Here is a 6000-nt window from a genome sequence, read left to right as displayed (position 1 = left end):
AAAACAGAACCTTTTTTCACAGTAATAAGCAACTTTGTCACAAGAGTCAAGAACTTTCCTTTCCCAGCCTCTTTGGTTTTGGAGGTCAGGTAGAGCTGGTGTCACTCCCAATGTCCCATATACGGGCATGCTATAACACCTGCCTGTGGGATTAACTGGGATTAACTGTGGAGGACATGGAGTCCGGTGGGCCCCTCACTGGCTATGTAAACCAGGTGGTGTGTTTCAGCACCTCGTGCTTCAGCCAGAACCTCAGGAACCTGGGGATCATGAGGTGACCCTCCTGTACAGCAGCCATGAGCATGACAGGAGCAATCACGTAAAGCACCCAGAACAGCACTGAGTGCAAATGCAGCACAGGGCCTAACAGGTTTACCACTGCTACCAACAGACCGGCACTGGAGTTATAAACACCTAGGGCAGGTGAAAATAGGTGGGTGCCAGAATCAGGGCCTTCCTTCACAAATGTATAAATTACCTGCTACTGCCTGGAACCCTAACTGGAGCCCTTCCTTCAGGAGTCCTGCCCCTGGCATCCATGCCCTGCCCTTGGGTGTGAGCAAGACCTGTTGAGTGTGACGGGATCAACTCACAGGGCCAGGCTACTGGTCAAAGGGGAGGTAATCCTATGTGGGCCACTCCTACTGTCTGTGAAGAAGATGAAGAGGCCAGAGGGGGCATATGTAAGGAACATAGGTGACTCCTGGCTGTCACCCAGCAGAAGTCAGGGACCTGTCCCTACAGCTGCAGGGAACTGGATTCTGCCAACACCCTGAGCGAACTGGGGAGGGGATCTCAGATGACAGTCTCCAGAGGTGACCACAGCTCAGCCAACACTTGCTTTCACCTAATGAGACCTGAGCAGAAGCCCTCATGAAACCATGCAAATATCATCTGCAATATCGAAAAAAAAAAATGGAGTGGGAGGGACACCTGTGTAGCTCAGTTGGCTAAGCGTCTGCCTTTGGCTCAGGTCATAAACCAAGGGTCCTGGAACTGGGGTCCCCACTTGGGACGCCTGCTTCTCACTCTCCCTCTGCCTGCCACTCCCCCTGCTTATGCATGTGCTCTCTCTCTCTCAAATCTTTTTTTTGAAAAAATACATCGTAAAAAAATCCTAGAATGTGGCTTGTGACTTCTAGATGGCTCCAGGTGGGTGCTCTAACACGTACCATCTAATTCAGACTCCCCCCTCCCAAGAACATCAGGGCTCCCCCTCACCTGCACAGAGCTGCTTCTAGGGCTCCTGAGGGCTGAGCTGTATTCAGCAAAAAGTGTAGTCATGGAAATAAGCATAAAGTATACAAAGGACTAACTCGAGGAAGGAAATACCACAAAACGTTTCACAGAAATGGATATATACAAGTTGTTTTTGAAGGATGAACAGGAGTTTTGCATCAGGACAGAGGGCGAAGGGCAGGTCAGATGGAGGAGGGATGAGCAGCAGTGTAGACCCTAGATCAGGAGGACAGGTGAGAAGCAGGGTCAAAAGTGGACAAGAGCCTGTCCCACACAGGAGCCATAACTTCACATTAGAGGCAAAGGAAACATAAGGAGGGAAGAGATTCAATCAAACCTGCATTTTGAATTGGACATTTGATAGAAATATGAACTTTTACCAATGACATTTGAATTAATTTCATACTTAGAGAAGATATGCAAGTACAAAGCACTCCCCATCTCCGTTGCCCAGATTCCCACCGTGAACCTCCCGGCACATTCACTCCACTTGTCTATCATCTAGTATTCATCCGTCTACACACACACTTACCCATTATCGTTAGACTTGTTCTGAGTCATTTGACAAAGAGCTTCAGCTATGATTACTCATCAGTCTGAAATATTCCAGTGTTTGTTTTCCCAAAACAAGGACAGCCTCTGCTCCACAGCCCTCCCAGTCAGGGCGTCAACATAGATACAGGTCTGTTGTCCAGTCTACAAGAGCCCCTTGTTCACTGTCCCCAAAACATTCATTTTCCTTCAGATCCCACAGAGGAACATGCGTCCCACATAGTTGTGTCTCTTCAGTCTCTTACGATCTGGGATAGTTCCTCAGTAAGAACACAGAGGGGGGATGCCTGGGTGGCTCAGTGGTTGAGCGTCTGACTTCAGCCCAGGGTGTAATCCTGGAGTCCTGGGATCGAGTCCCACATCGGGGACTCGCATGGGAGCCTGCTTCTCTCTTTGCCTGTGTCTCTGCCTCTCTCTCTCTCTCTGTCATGAATAAATAAATAAAATCTTAAAAAAAAAAAAAGACAAGGGGACCCACACTGTATCTGTCCCCAAGTCCCTAGGCCATAGTTGGGTCAAACTTTCTCATGCTCTCCAGCAAAATGCCCCAGAAATGCTGCTCTGTTCCTCTTTCCCTTAGCAATTGATAAGTATCTTGTAGAAAGGATTCCAGTATTATTCCTCATCAAACTCACCTACCATCCTCAGCCTTTGTTGATGACTTGCTCTTGTACTACAATGACAGCTCAATGATGACCTTCCACTTCTTTCACTCTAATGATTTATTTTCCGTGCATTCCTCACTCACTCATTTATCTACATCAGAATGGACTCATGGGTTCCTGTTTTACTCCCTGGCTTGTAATCTGCCAATCCCCATTGATTTTGCTGTTCAGGTTGTCCCAGACTTAAACAGTGAGAGTCCTTCACGTTGCCTCCATGTCCTTTGACAGCACATGATTCTTTGAGCATTTTCTTACCTCCCAGCACAACAAGATATTCCAGGCTTGTCTTGTACTTTCACTGCTCCAGCCCTGAAGTCAACTATTTCTCCAGAGATCTCTGGTTTCTTATTAGAAAATGGTATTTAGAAGCCAAGATCTGGGAGTTACTTTGCTTATTGGTCTTGGGGTACCAATGCTTCTGGACACTCTCAGTAGACAGCAATAGAGAACATATAACATAAGCTATAGACACACTAATACAGACAATCTGAAACTATTTTTGGGTCTCTCTACATGTATATCAAACACATGAGTTTATACCTCCTCCAAGTTCAGCCCAACACATGAGGGTTCTTTCTGGACTCTCCCTTTCCACACTTGTATGGTCTTCTCCAACAGCAAGAACCCTGGCTCTCATTATCCTCAACATTATGTGCTGACTTGCTAATATAACCAGGCTGAACAAAGTCCACCTGTCACCCCAGATAGGCCTGCCTCCTCCATGGTGGGGAGGGGAGTTCTCTGTGGACCTTTTAGAAAGGGCAGGATTAAAGGACTACCAGTCAAGTAAGAGATTTTTGTAATGATCTGAGCAAACAAGAAAGGACCAAGCCTTTTCCAATTCTTCTGGTCACATAGCACAGAAGCCCACTCAAGTAGCTCCAGTAATGAACGTATGGTTGTGTCACCAAAGGAGAATCTCAGAAAAGATTGGCATCTTGGTGAGCAGTATGAAAGGAAGAGAGCAAAGTATGCTCCCACGGTCTACAATGAAACGTACGGGGAGTTGAGAGTGAAGGAGCTAGGGCAGGTAGTTGGTAAGGCCCAGACTCAGGCGAAAGGCGATGTGAAACATAGCAGAAAGGATTCAACTTCAACAGAAGGCAGCTCTTTTCTTTGAAACTGGAAAGGTTGAGGGCTGAGACTGACACTTTATAGTTTTCTTACATCACTCACAATGACGTTCTTTCCTCTGAAAGTAGTACCTTTCACTGGAGAAATGTCAGCACAGAAGGTAAGGAAGGAGGTAACGTGGAGAGCTTGCAGGAGATTGGGAGGTTTAAAAATACTAGTAGAAACCCAAGAACCAAGCTGCACCTGTTGCTAGACTCTACAGAATGAGAGGGCTTCTGGCTCGCTGGGGTGATTAGGACAGGAAGGGGCCAGGCCAGGCACTCTTGGCGGTGAGGGCAGCTCAGTGCTGTGCACCGCAGACATGTCTCTTCAGGGCACCTCACATCCCTAGGCCACGCAGGTCAAATACTCTACTCGCACCTCCACTCAGAGGTGCGAGATGTTTTACGTGGCTTGTGTTCCTTCAAATCTTTATAGGATGTGAGTCTACTGCTCTCTGCAGGAAAGACCGCAGGACAGAAAGGTTCATGCCCCTTCCTGTGTTCAGAAGGGAATTAAGTGTCTGGAGTTTCTAACAGTCTTGAGTGAGACTTGGTGTTAGGACATTTAGCTGTTGCACAGGAAAAGGTTTGAGATAGGCCATTTTCTACACTTACAATTTAGTGTAATTTGGGGACAAGCAAGAAAAGAGAACTTCTTCCCTTGCTTGAGGTTTGCGTCCCTGCCCAAAGTTGGGTGTCCAAGACCCCAAGGCAATGTTTCTGGCAGGAGATCCATCGTCTACCTCCGTGGCCACCCGCACATAGACGCACAGGTAGTTACACAGACGGAAGACGGGGGCGGGGGTACCACTCACCCAGGCGCCCAGCCAGCCTGAAGACAAGACAGACACGACACACTAATAAAACAGGCTGCTTGAAGCACTGCGGAGACGGAGACGGCGGCATGCCCTCGAGGCATGCACAGGCGGCCCAGCCTCGGAAGGCCCGCGCCTGGAGGACTGGGCCGCTGCAGGGTGGTCCCTGACCATGCTTCCCCCTCCGGGCACTGCGGCGGGGGTGTCCCAGGGTCGCCACAGACACCAGGGTCCCCACGGGGGTCTGGGCCGACCTCGGGGACACGAGGCGCACAGGCGGCCAGGGCGGGAACTCAGGCCGGAAGGTGTCCTGCGGTTTGTGGGGCCCTCCCAAGGGTAGGAGGGCAAACTAGCTCTGCCGTACCGCAGAGGGACCTTGGTTGGAGTTCCATGCGCCGAGGACTAACTAGCGGGGAATGACCCCGGGTTTCCTGGACAGTCAAGGACCCACGCGGTGTGCGGGCGCCTCCAAAATCACAGGGGACCGGCCTGTGGGCGTGCGCGCGCCTCCGCGGGGATCCAACCTCCAGGACGCCGCTGGGTTCCAGTCCCCGGGCTTCGTGTTCTGTACGCCAGAGCGGAGGGGGAGCAGCCCACGGACCGCCCCACGGAAGGGGACGTGGCCACAGAGGGAGGGCGACGGCCGCACGGAGGGAGGGAGACGGCCCCACGGAGGGAGTGGGACGGCCCCACGGAGGGAGGGGGACCGCCCCACGGGGAGAGGAGGACGGCCCCACGGAGGGAGGGCGACGGCCCCGCGGAGGGAGGAGGGCGGCCCCGCGGAGGGAGGGAGACGGCCCCACGGAGGGAGGAGGACGGCCCCGCGGAGGGAGGAGGACGGCCCCGCGGAGGGAGGAGGACGGCCCCGCGGAGGGAGGAGGGCGGCCCCGCGGAGGGAGGGAGACGGCCCCGCGGAGGGAGGGCGACGGCCCCGCGGAGGAAGGAGGACGGCCTCACGGAGGGGGGGGACCGCCCCACAGAAGGAGGGAGACGGCCCCACGGAGGGATGGGGACCGCCCACGGAGGGAGGAGGACCGCCCCACGGAGGAAAGAGGACGGCCCCACGGAGGGAGGAGGACGAGCCCACGGAGGGAGGGGGACCGCCCCCACGGTGCCCTCACTGCCCGCCCCGCCCCCCGGGAGCGCGCTGGGCCCGACGTCCCATTACACACTGAGGTCCTCACGGGCAAAGGTGCGCACACACCGGGACGCGCCGTGCTCGGGCCGCACGACCCAACCGCCGAGCTCAGCCCGCCCTTCGGGTGACGTCACTCGTAGGCCCCGCCCCGTCCCGGAAGCGTCAGCAAGTCGGGCCCGCCCCCGCAGCCAAGGGATGGGCCCTGGCGCAGGCCCGCATCCAGCGCCGCAACGGCGCGCCCCGCCTCGCCCGCCTCAGGTGACGACTCTCCGGGCCGCCTCAGCGGCGCCCCGCCCGCCGCCTCCCACGTCGGCCCCACCCGCTCCCGCCTCCGAGGGCGCCCGCCCCGCCCCCGTGATGACGCCACATGCTGGCCCCGCCCACCCGCCGTGGGTACGCGGCTCGGGTGCAGGACCGCGTCGCCGCCCCCCCCCGCCCCCGTACGGCGCCCCACCGGGCGATGACGTTCACGTCGG

This window comes from Canis lupus, chromosome 16 (assembly GCF_011100685.1).
Source record: "Canis lupus familiaris isolate Mischka breed German Shepherd chromosome 16, alternate assembly UU_Cfam_GSD_1.0, whole genome shotgun sequence".
NCBI lineage: Eukaryota > Metazoa > Chordata > Mammalia > Carnivora > Canidae > Canis > Canis lupus.
Note: the sequence above shows the minus strand (reverse complement) of the source record.